This window comes from Anolis carolinensis, chromosome 1, assembly GCF_035594765.1.
Source record: "Anolis carolinensis isolate JA03-04 chromosome 1, rAnoCar3.1.pri, whole genome shotgun sequence".
NCBI classification, from domain to species: Eukaryota; Metazoa; Chordata; class Lepidosauria; order Squamata; family Dactyloidae; genus Anolis; species Anolis carolinensis.
The window spans coordinates 113,222,106-113,244,692 of NC_085841.1; the positions used below are offsets into that span (position 1 = coordinate 113,222,106).

Genomic DNA, 22,587 nt, shown 5'->3' on the forward strand with positions numbered 1-22,587 from the left:
GGGAAATATAGGTGAAAAACATCTGAACAGCCATTGTTGTCCAGCCCTGATCTAATTTTTTAAATAACAATTTATTTGCAGATCATTTCCTGTACAGATAGAATATAGCTCATTTAGAACACTTCCATGTCCCTATATATCAGTTTTGCTAGCATATTTAAAGCTGAAATAGCTCCATCAGCAACTGGACACAATATATTATTTACATAGTCAGTAGAAATCTGAGGAAAAAACAAAATATTTAACCTAGACCATAAATGAAATATTGCCTGCTGATCAAAGTATTGTAGAGTAGAAATTCTCAAATTTCCCACTTCCCAACAGATGTCGAGGAAAAGGCACCGATATTTCTTTCCCATAGTGGCAAAACATTTGGAGTTTCTTTTTTCTCACAAAGGAGAAAGAAATCACCACAATGTTTAAAAACTTTACATTTTCAGGAAACTCACAGTTTTACTCATAACTAAGCAACTTTTTGAAGAACAACTGTGCAATTGTCCATCTACCTCTGCCTTGACTATTTTATTTTGCACAACTTTTTAAGAAAGAGGGACAAGACAGCACAGGAAATGAATGGTGCAAGGCTCACTTCAAAAACAAAACAAAACACAAGAGTGGCTTCTCAAACAGGCAGGGGGGAAATCTCTCTTTCAAGATCCCATCCACTGCCACCATTAAATGTGGGACAGCCTGCCCAAAGCCCTTTATATTTAGGCTAAGGGAATCTTCTTCTTTATATCCCACACCTTCGCCACACCTTTCTAATATGGGATCTCTCAAATCCCACTATGGCAGGGGGCAAGCCTTCTTTCAGGATCCCAGCCACTGCCAGCTATAAACACTTAAGTCTGCGTGTGTGCATGTATAAGATGATATGATACTGAGGGAAAGTATGTGAGACGAATCTTCCGCTGACTCTAAGTAGAGCAATTCACCACTCAGGAACACTGTCTTTATTAAAAACAAAGGATTATTTATTTATGGCTTCTTTAGTCCAAAAAGCGTAACTGTAACAACTGTTTACTTCTTCAGTTTCATTTGTACATAATATAGATAATATCTTTCATTCCTTAATATCAACCACTTGACTGAAACTTTGTCTCAACAGTATTCCATTTCCTCAGCTCTATCTCACTGGAAACCTAAACCTAACTGACTTCAGACATCTTCTTTCTAGCTCACCGGCTAGAGAACTCCAATAACTGAACTCCAGACATCTTCTTAGCTCACCGGCTAGAGAACTTCATTAACTGACCTCCATACATCTTCCTAGCTCACTGGCTAGAGAACTTCACTAACTGACTCTTTTTAAAACATTCCCTCCTTTTTCATCCAGCTAGCTCCGCCCCTTTCGTGCTAAGCTTCAAAATAGTTACATGTCTACAGAAGTAGCTATGTTACCATGGTGACTCACAGCCAATCAGCAGTAGCTAACTTCTGTCCACCTTTACCACTGAATCAACATTAAATAACATAGACAAAAATCCCCAATAAAATAAGGTTTTCCGTTACAAATGGGTTAAAAAACAGAACTTGATCAATAAAGGTGAACGACATACTGGAGTTTTCTGATTTTGCTTGATAGAAAGACTGGGGGCCAATCCAGACAGCCCCTTTAACACAGGAGTTCCCACAATTAAAGGGGGGCTGTCCAGATGACATCCCAGAGAAACACAAATTCATTCTCCACAAACCAGGACAACCCTGGTTTATCACAAATGTAATTGCTAGTGAGTTTATTCCGCACCTTCTTGGAAGGCACGGGATAACCCCACTACTTTTGCTGTCTGAACTGCTCCCTCAAATGTTCTGGGCTTTTGAGGGGACAGTCCAGACAGTAGTCCCATGGTTTTCTGGGCTAAATTAGCCCAGAAAACGGTGAGGACACCAACCCCCTCCCCAAAACCCCCCCAAACCCCTTTAAAAATAAAAGATCTTACTCGGCTTCCATTCACGTGGTGCTGAAGCTCTTCTGGCATGTAAGAATAATGTGTCAGGAGAGTGGGGAACAAGGGCCATTTTCCTCCCCCTCCTCTTTCTCCTGGTGCGTCATTTCTAGGTGGATCTTTTATTGAACGTGGAGGCTTCTAAGACTTTGTTTTCCATAAATGAGGCACGGAGCTCTGGAGGGGGAATTCCCTCCTCCCTTCTCAAAAAACTCTGTCACATCGTTTAGATGGAATGCAAAGCCCTTAGAAACCTCTACTCTCAATAAGCAGCTGTCTTGTAACCCTTTACAGCCAGGAAAGGGGACGAGAGAGGAGAGGGTAGCATTGCTATCCCTCCCCTGTGTGTTGCTTGACCTTGCAGAGGTGGGATAGCTGTGGAGGCTGCTGCTGAGATTATGGATAGTGATCTCAGCAGCAGTCTCCACATGCCTCACACTTCCAAATATCTGGACCTTAGGGCCCTTCCAGAGAAGTCCTAATCACGAAAGGAACCAGGATTTAAAATCCCAATTCCTTTCGTGATTTAGGCCAACATTGGGCCCAAATCTCAGGTTTTCTCCAGGGGGGGTGGCTACATGGTAAGGCATCTAGCCAGTCCCCAGCCCCCCACTTGTCATATAAACTTACCAGAGGGGCCTGCCTGCATCCTCAGGCCCCTTGGTGAAAGCACCTGATGCCTCAAAATGAAAATTCCCCCACCTCTCCAAAGCTCCCAACACATCATGCTTTCATCAAGGGGGTGAGGACACAGGCAGGCCTCTCTGGTAAATTTACATGAGAATCGGGGGGGGAGAGGGAGCATGGGGTGCCATCCTGACCTACGGGCTCTTAGAGCCCGAAGAACTGAGATGGCATTGGGGACTGGCCCTCGGGATCGTGGAAGGCATTCCTGAGAGCCCATCCCCACAGACCCAGCAACTAAAGAGATCCAGACCTTACAGTAAAATACAAGTCTTTCAAGTGTTTTTTAAATTCAGAATAAATCAGGAAATCCTAGTTTTCCAGGTTTATTCCTGATTAATCTGCATTATCATGAAGTGACATTTGGACATCTCATAATAATGCACCCCCTACACCGCATTTTAGTGCAGTGTAGATAGGGCCTGATTCTTTGCTCTCTTCTCTGGCTTTATCTACCTTCTCTGATGCCTTGATTCCAACCTTTTGGGATGCCACTTTAACTGCCAGGGCTCAATGCTGTGGAATCCCAGGATTTGTCAGTTGGTGATACACCATAACTCTTTGGCAGGAAAGGCTAGATACCTTGCAAAACTACCTCAAAAATACCATTGAACTATAGTTTCAAAGTGTCAGACTGCACTACTTCTACAGTGTTGATGAGGGAAGTTTCAGATGGCTAACACTTATCTCAAACTTCATGTGTCCTATATAACGTGGCAAGAACAGTTAATCACATGGCCTTGAAAAATAAATTAATTTTTGGATGTAATTCATGATTTTGCAATGGGAAAAGATCAGAGCTTCAAAGTTAACTGTTTTCAGGCCCAAATGGTTCATTGGAATTTAATAAAATGAAACCACTGATCAAATCCTTTTATTAATGACCATAAAGTCAAAGATAATTTGTAAATGTGTGGGACTGTGTTATTATTAGACAAGAGGCAATAGTGAGATAGTAGGGAAGGATTGAACAGGAAAAATGGCAACAGAGGAAGACAACATTCCAGATGGATAAACTCTACAAGACTAAGGTCCCTTCTACACTGCCATATAAAACCCAGATTATCTTCTTTGAACTGGATTATATGGCAGTGTAGACTCATATAATCCAGTTTAAAGCAGATAAAGTGGATTATCTCACAATGAGTTTTTCTGAAGCCATAGCTACTCGTAGTTTGGAGAAACAGGAGTTAACACAAGTATAAGTATAAGCAAGAAGACAAACCTTTCTGCTCCCAATTTTCACTTTCTGAAACTGAAACTTCAAAGGATAGCCATATCAACTTTTCTTCATTTACATAGACTGTGTGAGTTATTCCAAATGTGTTTCCTCCTCCTGGAATGCAGCTCTATGGGAGTACCATAGCACTATTCTCCATTTAATCTTATCTATTGAAATGTAATATCAGGATGAGCTATTGCTTTTTGTTCTTTTTCATTAAACATGCTCCCACAGAAAACCTGTCTGGCAATGCAAAGGTCTCTTGTTTCAGCTTTAGGGTCCCAATTTTTGTCTCTGGGCTTGGTAATTAACCATTTATTTTATTATTCCCATTTCTTGCTTCATAAAACACATGCCTTTTATTGGTGTTGGCCAGTGAGTTATGTTTACAGACTAATAACAAAAGAAAGGGGACCCCCTTTCCAACCCATATCATTGATGCTGCATCCTGACATATAAAGCCTGTATAAATTTGATAGAGGCATTATGTGCTTTTCTTTGTCGTAGTTGGCTCTTTCTTTTTTTAAAAATGACACTATCTGAAGCTATTATTATATTTATGGTTTTGTGACCAGTGACTAGTGACTGTATTTGTAGAGCTAAATATCAGGGCTTGCTCCCAAACAAGTTCTCCACATAAAGATAGCACAAAGTTGATCCAAAGTGTTCTCTGTTGGTAGGACATAATGCTTGCTGTCAATGCCACATTTTTGTAAGAGGAGCAAAGAGAAGAATTGATTATTTTTCACTTCAGAAATGACTGGGCTTCTCTTGCAGCCATATTACAATCAGGCACTCCTGATTCAGAGGCAATTTAATAAATCAGGTGCCATGCCTTTCTTTTTATTTCTTCATTTGGCTGAATTTATGGGTATTTAGTGTGTGTTGATCAATTGACCTAATCTCTTGGGTCAGCGAATTCTTTAATTTCCTAACAAGCATTATTTACCTCCACTCCAAATTACTAAGAATTTACACTGATGCAGCAAATCTGTGCTCACACACTGAAATTAAGCCCTACTAAAGTAAATGAGGCATGTTTTTTTAGAAGACTTTCACCAGGTTTCAGAAGTTTTGTGGTCGTATATTGAGAAACTGGATAAAAACTTTGCAATCTGTACTTCAGTGGAACTTTCGAAAATGTGTTCTTGGCACTTTTAGATAAAGACTTTTAGATAAATATATATTATGCCACAAATAGTCACAATTTACTTACATTTGTTGTGTTTTATAATCCTTATGTTAAAAACAGAAAGCTAGATCCAAGCATGCATTTAGATAGCAATTGTTTACTTCAATTCAAAATGACACATTCAGGAATTATGGCATCCATTTGTTCTGCTAGATACTCTGTCTCCCTTGCCTATGCTTCTTAATTTCCTTCTCCTTCTGTTACTAGTCTTATGACTAAATGCTTCAATTTATTTGCCATATAATGTCACTACACTCGATTTTGGTCATTTGTTACGTTTTCTCTCTCTAGCTTTACAGTATGGCCACAGTGTGAGTAGGGGGAAACAGTGCTTTAAAGACATTGCAATGTATCAAGGTGTTCAATTTGATGCTCCCAAGCCCTTGAGGAGTCAGAAACGTGTTTCACTGAGCTTGTGAAAAGTTTCTTCTTTTCTTTAATTTTATTTCTTGCCCTTTCATCTCAAGGTTGCCAGATTTTTCCCCAGATGGGAGCCCTGATATGATAAAGAAGGTAGCTTATCTCACTGCAAGTGAACAAGAAAACTCTGCAAGGAAAGCTGCCTACCATCAGTCAAATAAATTAGGCAAAGAATGTATGTGTGTGCGTTCACATATGTATTTAATCAAAAACAGTTTAGCAGACCCAAATAGTATTAATTTTCAGCAGAAATAGGTCTAAAAGCTACTATTAACCTCAAAGGGATTCACTGTGTTTTGCTCGCTATTTAATAATTAAATGAATAGGTTTGCTCCAGTGTAATAAAAAAGACTCATCAACCTAGGATAGGCTTCCTGTCTCCAGTTCATGATGCTTTGAGGATGGAAAGCTCTTTGACAGAGTAAAAACACCTATCGACAAATTCCCACCCCATCTCCCAACTCTTCCAAAAAGTCTTCAAAGCTCTGGAGCAGATAGGATGACATAAAGGGAATAACTCAAAATCCCCTCCTTATCCACTGGATTTTGTCAGCAGGTAGATACAGTCTTCTAATTATATATTTAAGTATGAACAAAGAGAATGGTTGAAACAATAGTTTCCCCTCCCTACCTGGCATTCCATGTAGAGTGCTTCCACACAGGACTAAAATCTGCACCGAAGTGGGTTTAAATAACCTGCTTTGGTGGTGGGAGGGCGAGGAGGAAAATCCCCCCTCAAAAAAAAATCTCCTTGCATGTCATTGTCTCTCCCCAGGAGAATACGGTAATAGGAGATATGGCAAACAGGGACCTTATACGTACATTTTCGGGGCTTAACTTAGGGCTTGGGGGAAAGAGGTAGGTGCCATCCTGCACCTTTGGAGTCCAAAAGGTGTGATGGAGATTCATGCTCGGGTAGTCCCAGGACTACCCAGGAGTGAGTCTCCACAGGCCCAATGCCCTATTAGACCTGGCCTTTTAATTAATTAATTAATTCAGAACAAACCAGGGAAATTGAATGCGGCAACAAATAACAAAAAAAATAAATGCTGCCCCCCAATGGTTGGTTCCAAATTGTATGGAGGTGTCATTCGGATGCCTCCATTAAAAACCAAGACAGGTCCTTATTTTTGGGCCTGTCTGAATGGACCCATAATGCCTCTTGCACACAGCTGCAGATGAATAGATATTTGTTCATTTAAGACCACATTGTCTACCCAAGTGGCAACAGAGGTCTTTCACATGACTTTCTGCCTGACCCCTTTCCATTAATTGGATGTTTTAGGAGCCAAGCCTGGAACATTTTGTTTACAGTACATGGAGTCTACCAGCATCTCTCTTTATAGAAAACGTGGCATGCAACTTAGGCCCCTTCTACATTACCATATAAATTCTAAGTTATCTGCTTTGAACTGGATTATATGACAGGGGCCTAAGGCTTGGAGGAAACCCCAAGCCAGAAATCACTTCTGGGACTCCAGATGACATCCAAGGGCTTCTGCCCCTAACACAAAGTAAAACCTGTTGCCCTGATTTTATCCCATATTAGCAGAAGTTGCAGAATGCTCTGAAGCTTTGCACTCTGGGGTTGGTGTGAACAGCTGGGCTAAGTCTAATTTGGAACTGGCCCCACTGTTCACACAAATCTGCTGCCGTCTTGTTTTCCCCTGCACTCTGCAGCAATGGGAGGCAGCACTTATTTTTTGTTATTTGTTGCCACAGTCATGAATTTCTGAAGAGCCCCTGCCCATCACTCGGCACTGTAAAATTTGGTGATAAGATGGAAATCAGTGCCCCCAATGGTGTAGCAGGTTAAACCGCTGACTGAAAGGTTGGTGGTTCGAATCTGGGGAGCAGCATGAGCTCCCACTGTTAGCCCCAGCTTCTGCCAACATAGCAGCTCGAAAATATGCAAATATGAGTAAATTGATAGGTACCGCTTCTGTGAGAAGATAATGCCGCTCCATGCAGTCATGCTGGCCACATGACCTAGAAGGTGTCTATGGACAATGCCGGCTTTTTGGCTTAGAAATGGAGATGAGCATCAACCCCAAGAGTCAAACGCAACTAGACTTAATGTCTGGGGAAAATCTTTACCCTTACTAAGATGAAAATCACCCACTCCTTTCCTCTTTCTCTCCCCGAAGTCTTTCAGGCTCCTTTGCAGACATTTACAAAGGTACCCAGCAATGGCCAGGGGCTCTCGGAAGTTCTGTGGCGGCTGCTGCAGTGACAAAGTATGCAAAAGGTAAGGGTGATTATCCAGCTGGCCAAACTGGCTTGGCCCAACTGGACAGTTAGGACTTCACTCTTGTGGTTCAGGACGGGAGCAATGTAAACACATTGGCAGAATCGGCAGAATTCTGGGTCAGTCTGAAGCTACAACGCTTGGATTTGTTGCTTCAGACTGAATTCAGATGCCCTTAGATTAATTCTGGGAAAGGATGGATTTTCAAGCAGAGCAGACAAGCAGCCTTACAGTGGATAAGTACTATATCAAATGTAGGAGTGGTGGCAGTTGCAACTCAAGCAATGTGAATATTCCAATGACATAACTGTTGCTTTTATGCAAGAGAAAAATGAGGTATAAATAATATAAGCATGCTTCACAAAGAGATGCAACAATCCAGAAACTGCAAGTTTTACACTGAAATGATTCCCATCACTTTAAAAGAGGAAGTGAAAATGGGGATATTTCACTGCTGCATTAAATGTAAATGGGTATTAACACTATATTGGCTGGCACAAGCAAACATCAGCTCTGTGGCAGTGCAAGCCCTTGCAGTAAGAAATAAAGCCAAATCCATATTCGCAGTGACACTTACGTACTACTCTCATTTCTCATCGCCTCTTCTGAAATTTGATTTCCTCTTATGGCAAAGAAGAAAGGGAAATATATTGATTGGAGTGTGTGAAGCAGATGCTCCGAAATAACAGTTAAATCACAGACTGCCTCTGTAACTATAAAGAAAGAAATGGCTGGAATGTAGGGCGCCTATTGAGAATCTGCAAAGATTACCCCTAAATTACACTATAATTGGAAAGGAGGCAACAGAGTTCTGAGTCATAATAATCAGACTTCAAAACTGAAAAATTCTGGGGAAGGGAAGGAGGAAAAAAAGACATGTGAGGAGGGGGGACTTTCTGACTTGTTCCCAAAATATCATTAAGATCTTTTGGAACCAGCCAAAACTCTGACATCTGAGAATAATTCCACTCGATCTTTTTGCCAAGCTTTGGCATGAAAGAGCAACTGGGCTGGAAAGAAATGCTTTGCTTTAATCCAAATAAAAATGCGCCTTCTTTCCAACACTAAAGATACCCCTAGTTATTTGGATTAGTACTTCTTGATATCCCAGTAAGTTTTAAAATACTGGAGTTTAATTAAAAAATCCCCCACTAACTGAAATTGCAGTAAGAAGGAAAAGCAACCACCAATTCCTTATCATCTCAGTAAGCACTTCATTTCACAAGTCATCCTCTTGGAAGAATATTACAAATGGCCTCAGTTTCTTTTCCTATCATTAAATACGTATGGATGCACTCCAAAAAACTTGCTGTACTGCTTATTAAAACCTTTTATCTTTATTCTGGCCAGGCTCTATGAAGACTTGTGAATTAATATCCCCTTTCTAATATATTTGGGAGGTGGTTTCTATTAGAGGAATACGAAAAAAATTATTTACCTTTTCAATATGTGCATTCATGGGAAATAGAATTGCAAGGTTAAGACATTTCATCACAAGCTTGCATTGCTTGCTTTTGTGTTCTGAAAAGGAGATTCCTTTAAACCTGACATATTCCAAGCCAATTATTTAATCAATAGTTGGAGCTAAATTATCTAGTATTGTAGCTTGACTAGGAAAGCTGGGGCGGGGGGTAAATTGCTGCAGGTGGCCTGTGAAGCTCATTTTGAAGTTAACTCTCCTAAGCTTCTGCAGTGGTCTTGGAGAATATTAATACAGTGTAATGCACCAGAGTACCCTTAGGGTGTTCACCTGCCATGGAATTTAATTTATTTTATATCTCATCTAATAGCCTGAATCTTCTCAATTAGGTAAATATAATGTGAAAATGTTTCCTTGTTTCTCTAAGGAGTTTGAAACCTGGAAGGTCATTCTCACAGAATTTTCTTACTAGTATATAATTGGGTTGAAAATTAAGTCTCAGTGCTTCTCATTCACTTTAAAAGAATACTGAAAGTACAATATGTGACTGGACCACTTCCATATGCTGTGAAGGTACAACACTTGTGTAGATGGGTCAAATGGGTTCATATTTTGGAGATGCAGCCTTGAATTAGACTAAGGTTCTTTTGGATCAAAAGTCAGCCAACAACACGAAGTCACCCAACATTTTCAGCAGACTTCAAAAAGGTATGAGTTGGTTCTACAAGGAAATGATGTTTTCATATATTTGTACAAGTGGAATCATGTCTGTTTTATTAGCATTTTGATTGATGTAGTTTCTGATGGAGATTTTGGTAAAGAAAGATGGCTGTACGTATGGCAGAAATCTAGATCTGGGTTGACAACTGAGAACTGTGACCTCCACAATCACTTAATGCAAGCAGTCTGGTGGTGGGATTTCGAAGCAAGGATGCTGATGAAATCTTCTTTAGAATTCACGGATCCTTTCACACTTCACAATTATAGCACTACATTTCTCTTTTACCACCATGGCTACATCATATATAGTTTTTGGTTTCATGGGGCACTAGCGCAATCTAGCTGAGAACTCTAAATGCCTTGCCCTAAACTGAAAATGCCAGGATTCCACAGGCTATTGCCACAGCAACTAAAGTAGAATCATAGTGCTATAAACCCAAGTAGGTTAAAACAGTGTTTTGGATGCTGGTTCTGGTCCATTGTATGTGTCAGTTTAGAACCATCCTTTCTAAGGCCCCTTCCACACAGCTATATAAAATCCCGCATTATCTGCTTTGAACTGGCAGTGTAGATTCAGATAGCCTGGTTCAAAAAGGATATTGTGGATTATTTGCTTTGATATTTTGGGTTATATAGCTGTTTGGAAGGGCCCTTATACATAAAGAATTTGGAAGAAATTAACTTACTCTATTGTATTGCTTTATTTATTTATTTCATGACAAAAGCATTGCATAATACGTTTAAAAGTGATAAAATAAAGGAATCACAAACAGCTAAATGGTTTTAGACCAAAAGTGGGCAACAGCAGTCGCATTGTCTGTAGCTTTAAACAACTCCTCCTCTGTGCATGAGGCAGGGCGTTGTGGGCAAGCATACATATGCAGAGTTGTTTGTTCTGCTCCACAGTCACACAAGGTGGAGGATTCCTCCAAGTAGTGCCATCTTGCCAGGTTGTCTTTTGATCTGCCCACTCCGCTTCTCAGTCTATTTAGGGACTTCCAAGTTGCCCATTCTTGGTTTGCCCCTGGAGGCAGACCCTCATGGAGGGCCATCCAGTTGGGATTGCCTGGTTTAACTGCCCAGTGGGAGACCCTTGCTGTTGCTGGGGGAACATCAAGAGGAGTGGTGGTTCTCATGAAGCTCCTCCTTGACCTGAGTCTACTGGGAGCAGGCTGATAGTCATTGAGTGGATGGCTTTCACAAAGTTTGACCTTATTTCTCTTATTGTATTGCTAAAACCATTGCATTGGTATCTCCTGCCCTTTAATACACTTGTTCAAGAAGATTGTGTCTTATAGTAAAGTGAGAAAAGAGCAATTACCTAAGAAATCTAAAGTTAGCAAGCGGCAACATAAATAATATATGCACCTATATATCCTGTTAATTCTGTTTAGCATTCCCCAATCTGGCAAAAACCAAAAAGTGAAAATGGCATGGATAGTGGAGAAAGGGGAGAACAGAGGTATCCCTTCAATCTTGATGGCATCCCAGTGAGAGAGGAGGCAAAAATGCACAGGCACCTTTAAATAGTGTGAATCAAATATGACATTGCAGTGCAGGGGAAATTGAACTCATCTATTCTTGATAGCAGGGGCTTCATTATTCAAGTTTGCTTCACAATGACATTTGTGAAATATGAGGCCATTCCTACCTCATGAAGATAAATTCATGATCTGCCGTATCATTCTAGTATTTTACTTTTATAAAGAGAAGAATTTCTGTAGGAGATAGTAAGCAAGGCAATAACTCTTTTTTAAAAACTTCAGCAGCATTGAAAAGGGGACAAAATATTCAAAAGTACAATTCAATTCTACAAAATGCAGCACTTGCTTTATTTTCTGTTTTCCAAGAGGAAAATCCCTTGCCAGGGTACTGCTGCAGGGCCATATTAATACAAAAATTTTGGAGTTAATTGAGAATTCTAGTCTAGTATCAGCCATCTTGTTCCTTTCATTTGCCATATTCTGTGGTGTATTCTAGTACTATCAAGTACCAACTGCAACTTAACTAACAATGTGCAAATCTTTCTGAAATTTGAGAGGAATGATACCCTGGTTATGTTGCATCATTGTAGAAAAATTCAAGGGGCTGGCTCTTGTAGTTTATCTTAAAAATGTTGTTTGTACAAATTTTAAAAAAAAAAATCCAAAAATCAGCAGATGAGCAAAACATTCTGAAACTTGTGGGGGGAGGGGCGGCTTACAGTCATAAAGGTGTGCTGCAATTGTAGCAAGTTTCAACTTGATAGTCCTACAAATGAGGGAGAAAGGAGCCCCATAAGTTTCCCCATTGGCACAAATGAATGGAATAACAAAACAAAAATATAATGGAATTTTTATGATTTCGTATCAGAAACTAAACAGATTTTTGGCATTTTGCATACCTCTAACACACACACACACACATTTTAAAATACTTAGATCTATGCATTTCTTAAGTGATTTTTAATGACACTTATATACACCTCTGCCCCAAATGTCGGCATCAGCATAAATAGATGCACTACAATGGAGAATGTGGTAGAGAGCTGAAGAACAGGATCATTAAATCCTTGATTTTTTTTTTCCTATGAAAGAAGCTGGGGAGTCAAAATACATTTTCACCCATGAAACTGAAATTGCTTTTGAATGTCTCACACTATGTAAAAGTCTGATTGTTGCTAATGCAGGATGAAGAGTGGAGGAGGGGGAAGGCATTTCTCATTTAAGCAGGCATTTGGACCAATGTGCATTATAAACTGATTTCAGCAAGAACAGCTACATCTACAGACCTGTTGGTGTAATGGATGTTAAATTCTTCTGCATGTGTGTGCATCTAATGTCTCTGCACAAAGATTTTTTTTTCTTTTTCTTATGCCTCTGAAATGAAAGTCAGGCTAGCCAAATCTGCCCCTCACACTTGAGGACTACATTGTTGTATCATGTAGCAACCACTGCCTTACCTTGTATCCTGAGGCAGAGATCCATGTGTCTTACTGAAGTAGAGAACGCAAATATAAGTTAGTCTTTGGCTATGTATTTATTACATCTGTCTTTCAGAGTTTTGTAATGCAGCCATTAAAATCTATCTCAAGCTGCAACTTGGCATGACGTTATACGAAGCATACAAGGCGGGGGAAATGGGCTTGATTTCCAGCACATTATTGCAGCCTGTTCAGGAGCAAGCAATATGATCACTTGCTTTGATTCTGTAGGAACAATCTGTGGGTGGAAATTTCTTGTTCTTGATCTACAATCTACAAATTTTATGAGCAGAGGTGCTGTGGTCTCACAACCAAATATTTTAGAAAGAGAGAAAGAAAAACGGCCATAGTGCAATGCATATATGGCTAGACTATGCATAAAATAGGCCAGAGATTCTCAAATTTCATAAAGAATTGGGCCAAATGGATATAAATGCACAAATCGAGACTCAGTGTCTCTTTAACTGTTTATATTCATATTAAGGAAAGAATCACCTTGGTGATAACGTTTTTATGCAAGATGTTGTCATAATTAGCTCCCACATAGGCATGCACACACTCGTAAACTGTAATCCAAAGAGATCTGTGCAAAATAAATCTGCACAGACAGAATGTCTATCTGAATGTGAAAGAAAGAAACCTTCCTAAAATTTCTAGATACAATAATTTAACCGAAACGTTTGCTTCTGCCTACCAGTGGTAGCATATGCAAATTCCACAATTTAAAAATGGGGAAAATGGGGCAGGGCAAAGTGAGTTCTCTGTTCCCTTGAGACTTCAGCCTATCTGGAATTACATACACAGAAATGTATGTGTTTTACTGAGATCCATCTGACAAGTTAGCAGTGAAATTGAGGAACATTTGAATAAAATATCTGGGCTACAGTAATTCAGTTAAAAATAGTTATTAGGAAATAATATATTTTAGATCTACGTCTTCTGTAAGGGCTAGCTGCCACAATTGCTGTGGCTGTATTAAGGACTATATCTTACAAAGTTTTGTATTCATACATTTGGCTGTTGTTTAACTGTGTATGGTGTTTTCAACATGTTGGAAGCTGCTTTGGGTCCCCATTGTGGGAGAAAAATGGCATATAATAAAGATTTATTATTATATTATTAGTAAACCTCTCCTTAAAAAGCAAACAAAGGTGATATCCCAGAATGGATTCAAAGTGTTGGTCTAAAGTTCTATACCATGAATATGAACCTATTGGTCTCCAGATATTGCCAGAGTACAATTCGTGTCAGCCTGGCTAATGGGGGGGAGGGGGGGAGATCAAAGTATAGAATTAAGCTCCCAATATTTGTAGCTCTGTCACCTTTTCTCCCCATTTTTGTCCTGGGATGCTATTATTATTATTACTATTATTATATTATTATTTTGTTTATGTTTATATTTATACTAGGCTTGATCGATCCATGAAAAATTTGATTCTAAACTCGTTTCAAAACTAGAGGGGGCAGTTTTTCGTTTTTGTTGCTAATAACGAATTTGGCCCCCAAAATTTTTCGAAATTAACGAAAATTCGTTATTTTCGAAATTAATTCGTTAATGGCGGACGCGCATGCGCGGTGGCCCAAAAACAGCCTGAAGGGGGGGGGACTTAGGGGGCTCTCCCGCCCTCATTTTTTGAGTGATCTTCTTCAAACTTGGTACAGTGGTAGAACACATTTAACACTGATAGCTCACCAAAATGTGGAACGTTTCCCTTATCCTCTGATTTTTGGCAAATTTTCATAGCTTTTATAATAAACCTTTTTTTAATAATTGCAGTAATCTGTTCCTGGTTTGAAAGTCTTATTTCCTGTTAAATTGGGTTGTCTTTACTGTGAAAGTCATTGTTCTACTTCAGAAACTTTGTTTTTGTGGCTGAAACTTTGTTAAATTGGTGTGTGTGTGATATATATTGTGTATATATATATATATATATATATATATATATAGTCCCTGCTTTTGTGTGTGTGTGTGTGTGTGTGTGTGTGTAGGTAAAGGTAAAGGTATCCCTTGACGTTAAGTTCAGTCATGTCTGACTCTGGGGGTTGGTGCTCATCTCCATTTCTAAGCCCAAGAGCCAGTGTTGTCCATAGACACCTCCAAGGTCATGTGGCCGGCATGACTACATGGAGTGCCATTACCTTCCCAGAAACACCCAGAAAATGGGAATTCCAGACAGGAAACAATCAGGGCCAGCTAATACCTCCCAACAAAGGATTCCCCCAGGTAGGAAGCAGCCAGGCTTTGAAGCTGCAAGGCTATTCAATGCTAATCAAGGTGACCAATTGCAACATTCACACTTGCCTCCCACAGACAAGAGTTCTTTCTCCCACCCTGGACCTTCCACAGATATATAAACCCCACTTGCCTAGCTTCGCACAGACGTCAAAACCTCTATGTCTGCCACAGATGTGGGTGAAACGTCAGGAGAGAATGCTTCTGGCACATGGCCATAGAGCCCGGAATACATACCACAACAGTGTGATCCCGGCCATGAAAGCTTTCGACAACACAACCACAGTATCCATTCAAGTTCATGTAGCGTGGTATGGACTGGAGACCTGTATTGGGGGGAGGGAGGGTGCGAATCTGGGCCCCTGGGAGCAGCCGAGGACGGGCCTGGCCCACACCCCCTCGCATCCCGGGCCTCTTCCTTCCTCTTCCTTTTGTTATTTAAACTATATATTGTGAAATTATGGTGTGTTTTTTTTCATGCGTGTTCTGTGTTCAAGATAGGGAGACCAAAGAGGAAAAGCAAGGGAGGGACGGAGGCCCCAACACTTCCGGCTCCCATGCGAACTCCCCCCTTGTGTGCCTTGGAGGGTGGAGCATGCGCACTGGCTCTCCCTTTCTCTATGGCTCTTTTCAGGTCGCTTGGGAACCCGAAGTGCCTCCTCCCTTTGCCTTTGTGTCCAAGAAGGAGAGAAGGATGTTGCAAGGTTTGCATTGAGGGTGTTTCTCTGGTGGGTTTGGCTTGGAAGGGGGCTCATTAAGGCCCAATTAATTAATGCACTGAGCTGAGGCGAGGCGGCGGCGGCGGCGGCCATTTCCCCCCTCCGTCTTCCTCCTCCTCCTCGGCCTCCTTCCCCCTCGCCCCCTCCCATTGGCTGAGCCTCCCATTGGCTGAGGGGCAAAAGGAAAGGAGTTTGGGTGCTTTGCAAAAGCTCTTTTTTCTTAACGAAAAAAACGAAGAAATTAGAAAAAACGGCCTCTCGCGATTCGAAACCGCGATATCCAGACGTGTGGACAACCAAGGTTCGATATTGCTTCAAAACAATCGAAAATAACGAATCAATAACGGTAAACGGGGAAAACGAATTATTTGAGCAAGCCTAATTTATACCCTGCTTTTTCTCTCCACCAGGAGACTCAAAGCGGATGCTAGAGAGATTCTTGTTTTCTGAAATATGCAAACATTCCTAGCAGTGATACCCTAGCCAAAAGATTCTCTGTCCACATTTCCATCCAACTTAGGAAGCAGAGATTGTGAGAGAAATGGTTTCTCTTACCAAAGCAGTTGGATTAAATGCAATGTTTTAACAAGAATGTTGTTTTTGTGTCTTACTTCTTTTCATCTATAAGAAAGGGTGTGAGAAAGAAGAAGTGTTGTGTGTGTTCAAGTGTGTAAGGGGGGGGGAAGAGAAACCATAGAAATAATGCATATAGGGTGTGTGTGTGTGTGTGTGTGTGTAAGAGAGACAGAGACAAACATAGAAATGATACATATAAGAGGGGCACTAATTGATAAATAGGATATAAAGATGGTGAGATGTTATGGTGGAGCATAAGAATGGGAAAAGGCTGGAGGAAGACTTAGACTTATAAAAAAGAACATTAGGAAGAGGATAAAATGGAGAAATGGGTGATAAATATTTGCAAATGCAACCTTCAATAAAACATTGTACTGTGGAGCAATTTTCCAAATCTGAGTCAGGAGACTCAAATCCATTCCATTATTTTTTCTACATATTTGAAGGGGGTATTTTCCAAACATCAGTAAATATTCCATGCCCACTCAGAATCTTCCTCTGGTGCTTGAGTGGTGTCAATTTGGCTACCTAGGAATCCTCATTCAGAGAATGGTGGTATTGGTATATCTAAGAAATTAGTATCGATGAATACATAGAATTCTCCCACAATTAACTGACTGCTTAATTAAATCATGTGCATCATGATGATGTATGAATTGGAAGATAGTAGCAAATTTGTTGTCTATAGTCTTTAGACTTTTAACATTAATCCCATGGACCATTAAGAAATATATACATTTGAGAGGCTATAAAATAAGCAATATACTGTATATACTCAAGTATAAGCCTAGTTTTTCAGCCCTTTTTTTAAGACTGAAAAAGCCCCCCTCGGCTGATACTCGGGTGAGGGTCCTGGTTGGCTTATATTTGGGTCAGCTTATACTTGAGAATATATGGTACATTTATTATTTTTCTCTATTATTATTGGTATTATTACATTTATTATTTTTCTCTATTATTGTTGCTACCATTACATTTATTTTACTCTATTTTATTATTATTATTGCATTTATTATTTTCCTGTATTTATTATTACTTGTATTATTTTCCTGTATTTATTATTATTATTATTATTATTATTATTATTATTATTATTATTATTACATGTATTATTTTACTCTATTATTATTAAAAGGATACATAAGCACATTTACATTGAAGAAAATGAGAATAATGATTTGATCAGAGTTGGACAGTCTTATCTTAAATTTGAGCTTTATGTAAATATTCAAAAACATTTAACCTACAGATGCCTCAATTAATGTAATTTTATTGGTATCTATTTCTATTTCTGAAATTTACCACCCTCGGCTTATACTGGAGTTTTTTGTGGTAAAATTAGGTGCCTCGGCTTATATTCAGGTCGGCTTATACTCGAGTATATATGGTAACTGATCCACATAGGTGTTTATAACACATATACTGTATATCTACTTAGGTCTACCCTGTCTTACAGGTAAATCAAAGCACCTACATGGAATTACCCTATATTATTAAAAATCTGTAGATAAATTTAGGATGACTGATAATGTCTCTCCTCTCTCCATACTACTGTATTTACTCAAATGTGATGGGCATCTTTTTTTGACTTAATTGCTTAGCCAAGATGGAGATGTGCATGCCATTTGATGGTGCATTAGAATCGCATGCCAAAAGGTGCCTGTGCCCCTCCAAGAGGCTGAGGCTAGCAAACCCACCAATCTCAGCCGGATGGAGGAGTGGTGGCTTCCCAGGCCTTGAATGAAGCCGGTTGGGAAGTCACGCCCCTCCACCAAGCTGAGGCTCATGGGGAGCACCACTTCTCCTTGTCTCCCAGCTGAGAAGCTAAGGAGAAGCGCCCCCCTCCCCCCGCTCCCAAGTCCCATTCTCCTTAGCCTCCCAGCTGAGAGACTTCTCCTTTTCTCTGGCAAAGCCGCACAAAAATCAATGGTGCAGTAATTCAAATAAATACGGTACATGGAAAAATATTGGAATCTTGTAAAAAAAACAATGTTCCTTTGCTCTCCTCTCTACACAGAAATACTAATCCCCTATCAAGATCTTGTAAAATTACTTCATTGAATTTAAAATTTCAAAATCAACCCAGCAAACATGGTTATTAGGATTCTGGGGAGAAGATTCCACAAAAAAAGTTCTTTTTCTGAGTTTTGGCTTATCATTTTACACAACTGTCCTCCAGAAATTTCCTTTGCATTCATGATGAACATATGTTTTTGAGGGAAGCAGCTTGTGCCACCACTTTCTTTTTGTCCTACAGGATTTCTGATGAGCCAAAGAGAGTAGTACTAAAAGGAATCTGTTTTAGTCAAAAACAACCAAAATTAATCAGGAATATTTATTTATTCATTATTTATTTCCAGCATTTATATCCCGTCCTTCTCACCCAAAGGGACTCAGGGCGGCTTACAGCAATGGCAGCAATTCGATGCCTACACAAACTCGATATCAAACAATACATAAAATCAATTAAAACTATTAAATACAATATAAAATTACAATGTATAAATTTAAAAACATACTCCACAATATAGCTGGGCCAAAACTCTCATCTTGATTTAATGCTGAAGAGGTGCACAGTAATGCTTCTGGGACCTTTCTGTAATCTTCCATAGGCTCTGATATTTGTCCAAAATCTGGAACCCTTACGGTCTGGAAATGCTAGGTGGGCTTGGGGTAAAGGTCAAAGTTAGGATAAAAATCTGGAATATATGAAGCCAAGCCTCACATAACTAATTACATGATCCCTTCATTGTGTTTTACTCTGCTTCAGTTTTATGTCAATTTACTCTGCATCAAGTTTATTATAGACTTCACTAAAGGTGCTACATTGAAATAATGCACAAGACCCACATCTGCAGCAATAAACAAGCATAGCTGTTTTTGAAGTTGGTTTTAATTTTTTTGCATCTGTTTTTAAGTAGGAAAAATGATACGCTTCTGAAATCTTAGTAGAAGTCATTCCTTTAACAATAGAGCAATACGTTCCATTAAATCAACTTGCTAACTCTATAGCCTTATATAAATGAAGTCATTTTGTTATCAAATGATTATTAAAACAATTTCTATGGTGTCACCCAATTTCGAAAATGTAATCCATGCAAAAGTTGGACAGCAGACTGGAATATATGAAGCAAGGGGAAATTGCATGAAACAAAACTTATTTTGCCAATTCTTCACACCATGATTTCACAATACTGAAAAGGCACTCTGTACCCAGTCTAGACATTTATTTTTAACATCTACAGTCTCTGTTGAAAAAGAGAGTCATGAAATAAAAGATTATTTTACAATGGGAGCAGGTTTTAGCTTTCACTGAATAACAAAAGATGCCTACTGAACGGTATTTTTTAAAAGAAGGTCTCTACCCATCATTCAGTCATGCATCAATCTGACCGCAGCCAAATCCCCATACAGAAGTAAATTGGCAGGCTTGTTCAGTTCATGTAAAGCCTTGAGCTTTATACACAGACATTGATATTAATAGGGGAGGACTGGAGCTGAAGAACACATTATCTAATAGTAGTTGTATGGACCTTTTTCTAGCTGGAAAAACGGTAATCAAGGGATAACTTAAACCCAAGAAAAGCCCGTGGCATTTTGAAGGCTCAGTCAGAGCACCAAATGACACCTTATCCCCAGCTTCAAAATCAAGGCAGACAGGGCCCTAGGGCAGTCAAATTGTTTTGGCACTTGAGAAAGAATATTATAGGTCTGCCTATCCCACTTTCCTGGCAGTAACAAAAATGCAGTTGTTGATGCCGTTAACTGCTGTCAAATTGACTTCAGCTTATGCTGACCCTATGAATGAAAGATGTCCAAGTCAACCTATCCTCAAACGCTCAGGCTTTGCAGACTCAGGGCAGCTATGCTTTACAATATAGATTTGATGCAGTTTGACATAATTTTAACTGCCATGGCTCCATTCTATGGAATTATGGGAGTTGTATTTCATAAGATTTTTAGCTTTTGCTAAAGCCTTATAAAGAGTTCTGATGCTCACCAAACTACAACTACCAGGATTCCATAGCATTTAGCATTGACAGTTAAAGTGGTGTCAAACTGCATTACAGTGTGTAGATGCACCCTTTGATTTAGTTCATCCATCTATAATATGATGCAAAAACAAACATTTTCCTCCTGCTGTCCCCAGAAGATTTGCCCCCCTACTTGGAGGAGCATCATAATTCACCAAGACATTAGTCATCACCTGAGAGGTGACAGCCCCAAGTCTATAACACCTACCTGATATTGGCTGCTCCATGTGATGCCTGTTTTCTGTCCTCTAAAACAAATGTCAGACTTTCCATTGACAATGTTATTAATGAAGAATGAGAAACAAACTAGAAAAGGCTGCAGCAATTTGCTTTTGCCTGTGACTACAGTAAAGAGTAAGACTCTGCCTCCCTCTTCCCCGATTGAGTTTCTTCCCAACTTCCCTCATCTGCTGTATCCATTTAAGGACTAGACTCTCAACCACAGCTTGCTGGTCAAATCAGAACTAAAGTCCCCCTGGGACATTCAGAAAATGGGCCACACCAACTCTTTTGCACTTCGAACTCCATTTGAAGCAATTGAAGTAAAATGAGGGTGAGGTGGGAAATGGGAATGGAAGAGGAAAACCAGGACATTTTAAAAGTATCTGAGAAGGTGGGACAGCAAAGGATTAATAGGGATTGTCCCTGCTAAACTGAGGCAATTGAAAGGTATAAAATCTTGGGCAATGATATTGATTTTTCTGCCTTTCCCCTTGGTGCAAGAAGCAGAGACAAAATCTCAGAGAAAGGCTCTAGATTTGTAACCACTTAATATTCGCTGTCAAATATGGTGCCTCATTCAGCATAATGACCAAATCAGCCCTGATACAAAAATTCTTTACTCTTTAACTCACGACCTCATCAAACAGGGCATTTTTCCCATCGTACACTGCTTGCTCTCCCCTTTCGCCATGGAGCCCATTACATGATGCATATCTATTTCTGGCCGGGCTCCATGGTGAAATGGGAGAACAAGTTGTGCATGCCGCTACTGCTGCAAGATGGGAAGATTCCCGTGTTACCTTTTGAAACAATGGGGGAGAAGCGAGAACTTCCCCCTGAGAAATGGGCTTCAGAGTAAGTTGGGAAATGTAGTGTATGATGCGATGGGTTCTCCACGCCCGCTGCTGGGACCCCACGGATTTGCCACAATGCATGGCAAATCCCAAACATCAATGTAATATGATCATTGGAAGTGATTCCCCCTGGGGAAATTAAGGGCATTTAATGTCAAATGGACTTCGCTTAGTCAGTTTATGAATCATTCACTCCTGACCAGTCTTAAAGCTTTGAAATGCATAAAATAATGTACTTGATAAGTTGAACTCTTTTGCCATGCACTGTCCAGCAATAATTGGACTGGGGACAAAAATTGACTCTGATGACTCCATGGCATGTGATTATGTCCTGAATTTCAAGGCACAGAGCCCAACAGCAATATGCAGCAGCTGTATGGCCAACTAGCTGTCTGCAAATAGCTTTTCTTTTGCCACAAAGTTCTTATAATACAGCCGTGCTTTGGGGTGTCTGCAAGGGAAGGCGTGCTCTGCTACTCTCTCAGAATCCTAAAATGATTTGTTTTTATATATGCAAACACACATCCAGCCAGTTAGAAATAGATTTAGGATGATCTCCAAGACCTCTCCCATTGACAGTATGGCCTCTGGACTTGGATGTTCTGTACTGTTTGAGAGGAAAGCATGCCTGGGCCAGCATGCAACTTGGATTAATACAGCTTGTTCTGATCAAATTATGCTGCCAAAATAAGGTCTTAGTTTTGATGTGGCTTTTGTTGTAATAGGCTGCTTTCTTGTGTTCTGCTGCCCCTGTGCTTTGCTTAATATAATATATTTTTGTTTCTTTAGTTTGAAAACATCTTAAAAAATTCGAGAATACTATTTTATTTATTGAGCATGTTGTTGCAGAAGTCTTTGGCATCTGCAATGATAAGAAGAGAAAGCAGTCTCTTTCCTCACATGATAGTTTTCAAATTCCTACCTTTCATTTTTTTAGAAAAGAAATTTTTTAAACTTGTAGAAGCTGACATAAAAAGTAAAATGTTCAGCCGCTATTCTGCCATTTTGTTTTGAAAGTAACTATCCTAATCCCTCAGTGTTTTAGCATTTCAACAGTCATACAAAGAATGGCATGCTTCCTCTCACCACCACTACTAGCCTGAAGGCTTAAATCTTAATGTGTTATGTAATCTCA

General features: G+C 39.7%; 1 long non-coding RNA gene across 2 annotated transcripts in view; it reads right to left on the reverse strand.

Annotated features, from left to right (window-relative positions):
• Positions 1–22,587, reverse strand: part of LOC103280418 (uncharacterized) — a 104,487-nt gene that overhangs the window by 65,924 nt on the left and 15,976 nt on the right. Inside the window, exon 1 of one of the 2 annotated variants that reach the window (XR_010006116.1) lies at positions 1,941–2,533. The exons of the other annotated variant lie outside the window; for it this stretch is intronic. This is a non-coding gene — a long non-coding RNA (uncharacterized LOC103280418). Of the gene's footprint in view, positions 1–1,940; positions 2,534–22,587 lie in introns of those variants that run through there. 2 annotated transcript variants of the gene reach the window in all.